General features: G+C 39.8%; 1 non-coding gene across 1 annotated transcript; it reads left to right on the top strand.

Annotated features, from left to right (window-relative positions):
* Positions 1 to 644: 644 nt before the first annotated feature.
* LOC130937313 (small nucleolar RNA R71) lies at positions 645 to 752 on the top strand. The gene has a single exon (XR_009068536.1). It is a non-coding gene; the product is annotated as a small nucleolar RNA R71 (small nucleolar RNA).
* Positions 753 to 9,215: the final 8,463 nt, after the last annotated feature.

Below are 9,215 nucleotides of genomic sequence, written 5' to 3'. Positions count from 1 at the left end.
ATGGAAGACCTTGTTTCAGTCATGAAACTTTGAGTGGTTTTGATTAGATCAGAGACCATGGTTGCTAAGTCAGAGGGGTTCTGCTTAGAATTCTCTGTCTATTGCTGAGAAGATGATGGAAAAGGCTTGCCATTGCTAAACCTGTTTCTTCCACCATTGTTGTTGTTGAAACCTTGTTGAGGTCTCTCTTGATTCTTCCATGAGAGATTTGGGTGATTTCTCCATGAAGAATTATAGGTGTTACCATAGGGTTCTCCTAGGTAATTCACCTCTTCCATTGAAGGGTTCTCAGGATCATAAGCTTCTTCCTCAGATGAAGCATCCTTAGTACTGCCAGGCGCATGTTGCATTCCAGACAGACTTTGAGAAATCAAATTGACTTGTTGAGTCAATATTTTATTCTGAGCCAAAATGGCGTTCAGAGTATCAATCTCAAGAACTCCTTTCTTCTGACTTGTCCCATTGTTCACAGGATTTCTCTCAGAAGTGTACATGAATTGGTTATTTGCAACCATTTCAATGAGCTCTTGAGCTTCTGTAGGCGTCTTCTTCAGATGAAGAGATCTTCCAGCAGAGCTATCCAAGGACATCTTAGATAGTTCAGAGAGACCATCATAGAAAATACCTATGATGCTCCATTTAGAAAGCATGTCAGAAGGACATTTTCTGATCAATTGTTTGTATCTTTCCCAAGCTTCATAGAGGGATTCTCCATCCTTCTGTCTGAAGGTTTGGACTTCCACTCTAAGCTTACTCCATCTTTGTGGTGGAAAGAACTTTGCCAAGAAGGCATTGACTAGCTTTTCCCAAGAGTCCAGGCTTTCTTTAGGTTGAGAGTCCAACCATATTCTAGCTCTGTCCCTTACAGCAAAAGGGAATAGCATCAGTCTATAGACCTCAGGGTCTACCCCATTAGTCTTGACTGTGTCACAGATTTGCAAGAATTCAGCTAAGAACTGATGAGGATCTTCCATTGGAAGTCCATGGAACTTGCAATTCTGTTGCATTAGAGAAACTAATTGAGGTTTAAGCTCAAAGTTGTTTGCTCCAATGGCAGGGATAGAGATGCTTCTCCCATAGAAGTCGGGAGTAGGTGCAGTAAAGTCACCCAGCACCTTCCTTGCATTGTTTGCATTATTGTTGTTTTCGGCTACCATGTCTTCTTCTTCTTTGAAGAATTCGGTCAGGTCCTCTAAAGAGAGTTGTGCTTTGGCTTCTCTTAGCTTTCTCTTCAAGGTCCTTTCGGGTTCAGGGTCAGCTTCAACTAGAATGCCTCTGTCTCTGCTCCTGCTCATATGAAAGAGAAGAGAACAAGAAAATGTGGAATCTTCTATGTCACAGTATAGAGATTCCTTGAGGTGTCAGAGGAAAAGAGAAATAGAAAGAAGAAGGAGAAGAAGAATTCGAACTTTAATTAGATAAGGTTCGAATTGTGCATTGAGAAGGAGTGGTACTCCATAAATAGAAGGATGTGAGAGGGAGGGAAGTATTTTTTTTCGAAAATTAATTAAAATATTTTGAAAACATTTTTGAAAACCACTAATTGATTTTCGAAATTAAAAGTAAGAAAGAAATCAAGTGATTTTTGAAAAAGATTTTGAAATTAGAACTTAAAAAGATTTGATTGAAAACTATTTTGAAAAAGATGTGATTAAAAAGATATGATTGAGAAGATATGATTTGAAAATAATTTTTAAAAGGATATGATTTGAAAACAATTTTAAAAGATATGATTTTAAAATTAATGACTTGCCTAACAAGAAAAAGATATGATTCAAACATTAAACCTTTCTCAACAGAAAAGGTAACAAATTTGAGATGTTCAATCAAATCATTAATTGTTAGTAAGTATCTTTGAAAAAGGAAAGAAATTGATTTTGAAAACATTTGATTGAAAAGATATGATTTGAAAAAGATTTGATTTTGAAAAACTTTGAAAACTTGAAAAAAAATTGATTTGAAAACAAAATCTTCCCCCTAGCACCATCCTGGCGTTAAACGCCCAGAATGGTATCCATTCTGGCGTTTAACGCCCAAAATGCACCCTTTTTGGGCGTTAAACGCCCAACCAGGTACCCTGGCTGGCGTTTAAACGCCAGTCTGTCTTCTTCACTGGGCATTTTCGAATGCTCAGCTTTTTCTGTGTAATTCCTCTGCAGTATGTCCTGAATCTTCAATTCTTTGTATCATTGACTTGAAAAGACACAAATTAAAAATATTTTTGGATTTTTTAATAATCAAAATGCAACAAGAATCAAATAACAATGCATGCAAGACACCAAACTTAGCAGTTTGTATACTACTGACACTATATGAGACACATAAACACTCAAGTCAAAAGAATTCAAAGATCAGAGTAAGAAATCATCAAGAATTACTTGAAGATCCTTAAGACACATGAATGAATGCATGCAATTGACACCAAACTGAAGATGAGACACTAGACTCAAGCTAGAAACATCAAATATTTTTGGGTTTTTTTATGATTTTGTGAATTTTTTTCTGTGCTTTTCGAAAATTAAGTGGAAAAAGATATCAAAATTCTTAATGAGAATTCCAGGAATCAGTGCAATGCTAGTCTAAGACTCCGGTCCAGGAATTAGACATGGCTTCACAGCCAGCCAAGCTTTCAAAGAAAGCTTCGGTCCAAAACACTAGACATGGCCAAAGGCCAGCCAAGCCTTAGCAAATCACTGCTCCAAAAGCAAGATTGATGAAAATCAACAAGCTCTTGTGATGAAAAGTTGAAACCTCAGTCCAATGAAATTAGACATGGCTTTACAGCCAGCCAGATTTCAACAAATCATCATGAAACTCTAGAATTCATCTTCAAGAATTTCGAAAAAAAAATAAATGCCTAATCTAAGCAACAAGATGAACCGTCAGTTGTCCATACACAAGAACAATCCCCGGCAACGGCGCCAAAAACTTGGTGCACGAAATTGTGATCAATACTTTTCAAAACATAAACAATCCCTAGTAATGGCTCCAAAGACTTGGTGCTCAATACCATGGCATAAACACAACTTCGCACAACTAACCAGCAAGTGCACTGGGTCGTCCAAGTAATAAACCTTACGCGAGTAAGGGTCGATCCCACGGAGATTGGTGGTATGAAGCAAGCTATGGTCACCTTGTAAATCTCAGTCAGGCAGACTCAAATGGGTATAGTAGTAAACGAATAAAGCAATAAGATAAAGATAGAGATACTTATGCATATCATTGGTGAGAGCTTCAGATAAGCGTATGAAGATGCCTTCCCTTCCGTCTCTCTGCTTTCTTACTGTCTTCATCCAATCCTTCTTACTCCTTTCCATGGCAAGCTCGTGTAGGGTTTCACCGTTGTCAGTGGCTACCTCCCATCCTCTCATTGGAAATACGTCCCTGATGCTCTGTCACAGCATAGGCTATCCATCTGTCGGTTCTCAATCAGGCCGGAATAGAATCCAGTGATTCTTTTGCGTCTGTCACTAACGCCCCGCCCTCAGGAGTTTGAAGCACGTCACAGTCATTCAATCATTGAATCCTACTCAGAATACCACAGACAAGGTTAGACCTTCCGGATTCTCTTGAATGCCGCCATCAGTTCTTGCATATACCACGAAGACTCCGATTAAAGAATCCAAGAGATATTCACTAAGCCTCGTATGCTTGTAGAACAAGAGTGGTTGTCAGTCACTTTGTTCATGAGTGAGAATGGTGATGATCCGTGACAATCATCACCTTCATCAAGTTGAAGAACAAGTGATATCTTGGATAAAGAACAAGCGGAATTGAATAGAAGAACAATAGTAATTGCATTAATACTCGAGGTACAGCAGAGCTCCACACCTTAATCTATGGTGTGTAGAAACTCCACCGTTGAAAATACATAAGAACAAGGTCTAGGCATGGCCGAATGGCCAGCCTCCCAAACGATCTAAGATAGCATAAAACTCAAAGATAGCTACCCCCATGTCAAATACAATAGTAAAAGGTCCTACTTATAGAAAACTAGTAGCCTAAGGTGTACAAAGATGAGTAAATGACATAAAAATCCACTTCCGGGCCCACTTGGTGTGTGCTTGGGCTGAGCAATGAAGCATTTTCGTGTAGAGACTTGTCTTGGAGTTAAACGCCAGCTTTTATGCCAGTTTGGGCGTTTAACTCCCATTTAGGTGCCAGTTCCGGCGTTTAACGCTGGAATTTCTTGAGGTGACTTTGAACGCCGGTTTGGGCCATCAAATCTTGGGCAAAGTATGGACTATCATATATTGCTGGAAAGCCCAGGATGTCTACTTTCCAACGCCGTTGAGAGCGCGCCAATTGGGCTTCTGTATCTCCAGAAAATCCACTTCGAGTGCAGGGAGGTCAGAATCCAACAGCATCTGCAGTCCTTTTCAGTCTCTGAATCAGATTTTTGCTCAGGTCCCTCAATTTCAGCCAGAAAATACCTGAAATCACAGAAAAACACACAAACTCATAGTAAAGTCCAGAAAAGTGAATTTTAACTAAAAACTAATAAAAATATACTAAAAACTAACTAGATCATACTAAAAACATACTAAAAGCAATGCCAAAAAGTATACAAATTATCCGCTCATCAAGGCTGAATGCCAAGTTATTTGGTGATGAGACTTGGGAAGGTGAACCTCCCTTGCTCATTAGTGAACTTGATACATGGGTTCAGCAAACTCTACCTCAAAAGAAACAAGATCCTGGTAAATTCTTAATACCCTGTACCATAGGCACCATGACCTTTAACAAGGCTCTGTGTGACCTGGGGTCAGGCATAAATCTTATGTCACTCTCTGTAATGGAGAAATTGAGGATCCTTGAGGTGCAGCCTGCCTTATTCTCATTACAATTGGCATACAAGTCAGTAAGACAAGCTTATGGATTAGTAGAGGACGTGTTAGTAAAGGTTGAAGGCCTTTACATCCCTGCTGATTTCATAATCTTAGACACTAGGAAGGAAGAGGATGAATGCATCATCCTTGGAAGACCTTTCCTAGCCACAGCAGGTGCTGTGATTGATGTTAACAGAGGAGAATTAGTCCTTCAATTGAATGGGGACTACCTTGTGTTTAAGGCACACGGCTATCCTTCTGTAACAAGGGAGAGTAAGCATGCAGAGCTTCTCTCAATACAGAGTCAAACAGAGCCCCCACAATCAAACTCTAAGTTTGGTGTTGGGAGGCCACAACCAAACTCTAAGTTTGGTGTTGAACCCCCATATCCAAACTCTAAGTTTGGTGTTGGGAGTCCACAACATTGACCTGATCACCTTTGTGGCTCCATGAGAGCCCACTGTCAAGCTATTGACATTAAAAAAGCGCTTGTTGGGAGGCAACCCAATTTTTATTTATCTAATTTTATTTTTATTTTATTGTTATTTTATGTTTTATTAGGTTCATGATCATGTGGAGTCATGAAAAAAATACTAAAAGTAAAAACAGAATCAAAAACAGCAGAAGAAAAATCACACCCTAGAGGAAGGACTTACTGGCGTTTAAACGCCAGTAAGGTGCATCTGGCTGGCGTTCAACGCCAGAACAGAGCATGGATCTGGCGCTGAACGCCAAAAACAAGCAACATCCTGGCGTTTGGACGCCAGGAATATGCCCTGAGGAAAGCTGGCGCTGAACGCCAGTAACAAGCATGGAACTGGCGTTCAACGCCAGAAACATGCTACACATGGGCGTTGAACGCCTAGAACGTGCACCACTTCGGCGTTTAAACACCAGAATGGTATGCTAAGGCATTTTACATGCCTAATTGGTGCAGGGATGTAAATTCTTGACACCTCAGGATCTGTGGACCCCACAGGATCATCTCAGGATCTGTGGACCCCACAGGATCCCCACCTAACATATTCCCACCTTACCTCCTAATCCTATAACACACTTTCCCAAAAATCCTTCACCAATCACCTCAATCTCTCTTCCCAATTACCCCCTTCACCACTCACATCCATCCACTCTTCCCCATAAACCCCACCTACCTTCAAAATTCAAAAATCTTTCCCACCCAAACCCACCCTAAATGGCCGAACCTACCCTCTCCCCCTCCCTATATATACCCCTCCATTCTACTTCATTTTCACACAACACAACCCCCTCTTCTATACCTTGGCCGAAACCTACACCTCCCCTTCTCCTCCATCTTTTCTTCTTCTTCTTCTTCTCTTCTTTCTTCTCTTGCTCGAGGACGAGCAACATTTTAAGTTTGGTGTGGTAAAAGCATAAGCTTTTTGTTTTTCCATAACCATTGATGGCACCCAAGGCCGGAGAATCCTCTAGAAAAGGGAAAGGAAAGACAAAAGCTTCCACCTCCAAGTCATCGGAGATGGAAAGATTCATCTTCAAAGCCCATCAAGACCACTTCTATGATGTTGTGACCAAGAAGAAGGTGATCCCTGAGGTCCCTTTCAAGCTCAAGAAAAATGAGTATCCAGAGATCCGACATGAGATCCAAATAAGAGGTTGGGAAGTTCTAACCAACCCCATTCAACAAGTCAGAATTTAATGGTTCAAGAGTTCTATGCCAATGCATGGATCACTAGGAACCATGATCAAAGTATGAACCCGAGTCCAAAGAATTATCTTACAATGGTTTGGGGGAAACACTTAGATTTTAGTCCGAAAAATGTGAGGTTGGCATTCAACTTGCCCATGATGCAAGGAGATGAACGCCCCTACACTAGAAGGGTCAACTTTAATCAAAGGTTGGACCAAGTCCTTATGGACATATGCGTGGAAGGAGCTCAATGGAAAAGAGACTCCAAAGGCAAGCCGGTTCAACTAAGAAGACTGGACCTCAAGCCTGTGGCTAGAGGATGGTTGGAGTTCATTCAACGCTCCATCATCCCCACTAGCAATTGATCTGAAGTTACTGTGGACCGGGCCATCATGATTCATAGCATCATGATTGGAGAGGAAGTAGAAGTTCATGAAGTCATCTCCCATGAATTCTACAAAATAGCCGTAAGTCCTCTACTTTGGCAAGGCTAGCTTTTCCTCATCTTATTTGCCATCTATGTTACTCAGCTGGAGTTATCATAGAAGGAGACATCCTCATTGAGGAGGACAAGCCCATCACTAAGAAAAGGATGGAGCAAACAAGAGAGCCCACTCATGGAATCCAAGAGACGCATGAGGAAGCTCATCACCAAGAAATTCCGGAGATGCCTCAAGGGATGCACTTTCCTCCCAACAACTATTGGGAACAACTCAACACTTCCTTAGAAGATTTGAGTTACAATGTGGAACAATTAAGGGTGGAACATCAAGAGCACTTCATCATTCTCCATAAAATAAGAGAAGATCAAAGAGCAATGAGGGAGGAGCAACAAAAGCAAGGAAGAGACATAGAAGAGCTTAAGGACATCATTGGTCCTTCAAGAAGAAGACGCCACTAAGGTGGACTCATTCCTTGTTCTTATTTCTCTGTTTTTCGATTTTTATGCTTCATGTCTATTTATGTTTTGTATCTCTACTTCATGATCATTAGTGTTGAGTAACTATGTCTTAAAGCTATAAATAATTCCATAACTCCTTCACCTCTCTTAAATGAAAAATGTTTCTAATTCAAAAGATCAAGAAGTACATCAGTTTCGAAATTATCTTTGAATTTAGTTTAATTATATTGATATGGTGACAATACTCTTTGTTTTCTGAATGAATGCTTGAACAGTGCATATTTTTTATCTTGTTGTTTATGAATGTTAAAATTATTGGCTCTTGAAAGAATGATGAACTAAGAAAAATATTATTGATGATCTGAAAAATCATAAAATTGATTCTTGAAGCAAGAAAAAGCAGTGAAAAAGCAAAAGCTTGCGAGAAAAAAAATGGCGAAAAAAAATAGAAAGAAAAAGAAAAAGCAAGCAGAAAAAGCCAATAGCCCTTAAAACCAAAAGGCAAGGGTAAAAAGGATCCAAGGCTTTGAGCATCAATGGATAGGAGGGCCCAAGGAAATAAATCCAGGCCTAAGCGGCTAAATCAAGCTGTCCCTAACCATGTGCTTGTGTCATGAAGGTCCAAGTGAAAAGCTTGAGACTGAGTGGTTAAAGTCATGATCCAAAGCAAAAAGAGTGTGCTTAAGAGCTCTGGACACCTCTAACTGGGGACTCTAGCAAAGCTGAGTCACAATCTGAAAAGGTTCACCCAGTTATGTGTCTGTGGCATTTATGTATCTGGTGGTAATACTGGAAGACAAAATGCTTAGGGCCACGGCCAAGACTCATAAAAGTAGCTGTGTTCAAGAATCAACATACTTAACTAGGAGAATCAATAACACTATCCGAAATTCTAAAGTTCCTAGAGAAGCCAATCATTCTGAACTTCAAAGGAAAAAGTGAGATGCCAAAACTATTCAGAAGCAAAAAGCTACAAGTCCCGCTCATCTAATTAGAATTAATATTCATTGATATTTTGGAATTTATAGTATATTCTCTTCTTTTTATCCTAATTGATTTTTAGTTGCTTGGGGACAAGCAACAATTTAAGTTTGGTGTTGTGATGAGCGGATAATTTATACGCTTTTTGGCATTGTTTTTAGGTAGTTTTTATTAGGTTCTAGTTTCTTTTAGGGATGTTTTCATTAGTTTTTATGCTAAATTCACATTTCTGGACTTTACTATGAGTTTGTGTGTTTTTCTATGATTTCAGGTATTTTCTGGCTGAAATTGAGGGACCTAAGCAAAACTCTGATAGGATGCTGACAAAGGACTGTTGATGCTGTTGGAATCTGACCTCTCTGCACTCGAAATGAATTTTCTGGAGCTACAGAACTTCAAATGGCGCGCTCTCAACGGATTTGGAAAGTAGACATTCAGAGCTTTCCAGCAATATATAATAGTTTATACTTTATTCGTGATTAGATGACATAAACTGGCGCTCAACGCCAGTTCCATGTTACTGTCTGGAGTCAAACGCCAGAAACACGTCACAAACCGGAGTTGAACGCCCAAAACACGTTACAACTTGGCATTCAACTCCAAAAGAAGCCTCAGCTCGTGGATAGATAAAGCTCAGCCTAAACATACACCAAGTGGGCCCTGGAAGTGAATTTATGCATCAATTACTTACCTCTGTAAACCCTAGTAGCTAGTTTAGTATAAATAGAATTTTTTACTAGTTTATTAGATATCTTGGATTGTATTATTCAATCTCTGGACGCCTAGTCCTTAGACCTTCATGGAGGCTGGCCATTCGGCCATGTCTAAACCTCTT

The sequence above is a fragment of the Arachis stenosperma genome, chromosome 6 (assembly GCF_014773155.1).
Source record: "Arachis stenosperma cultivar V10309 chromosome 6, arast.V10309.gnm1.PFL2, whole genome shotgun sequence".
NCBI lineage: Eukaryota > Viridiplantae > Streptophyta > Magnoliopsida > Fabales > Fabaceae > Arachis > Arachis stenosperma.
Note: the sequence above shows the minus strand (reverse complement) of the source record. Positions and strands in the feature narration are given on the sequence as shown.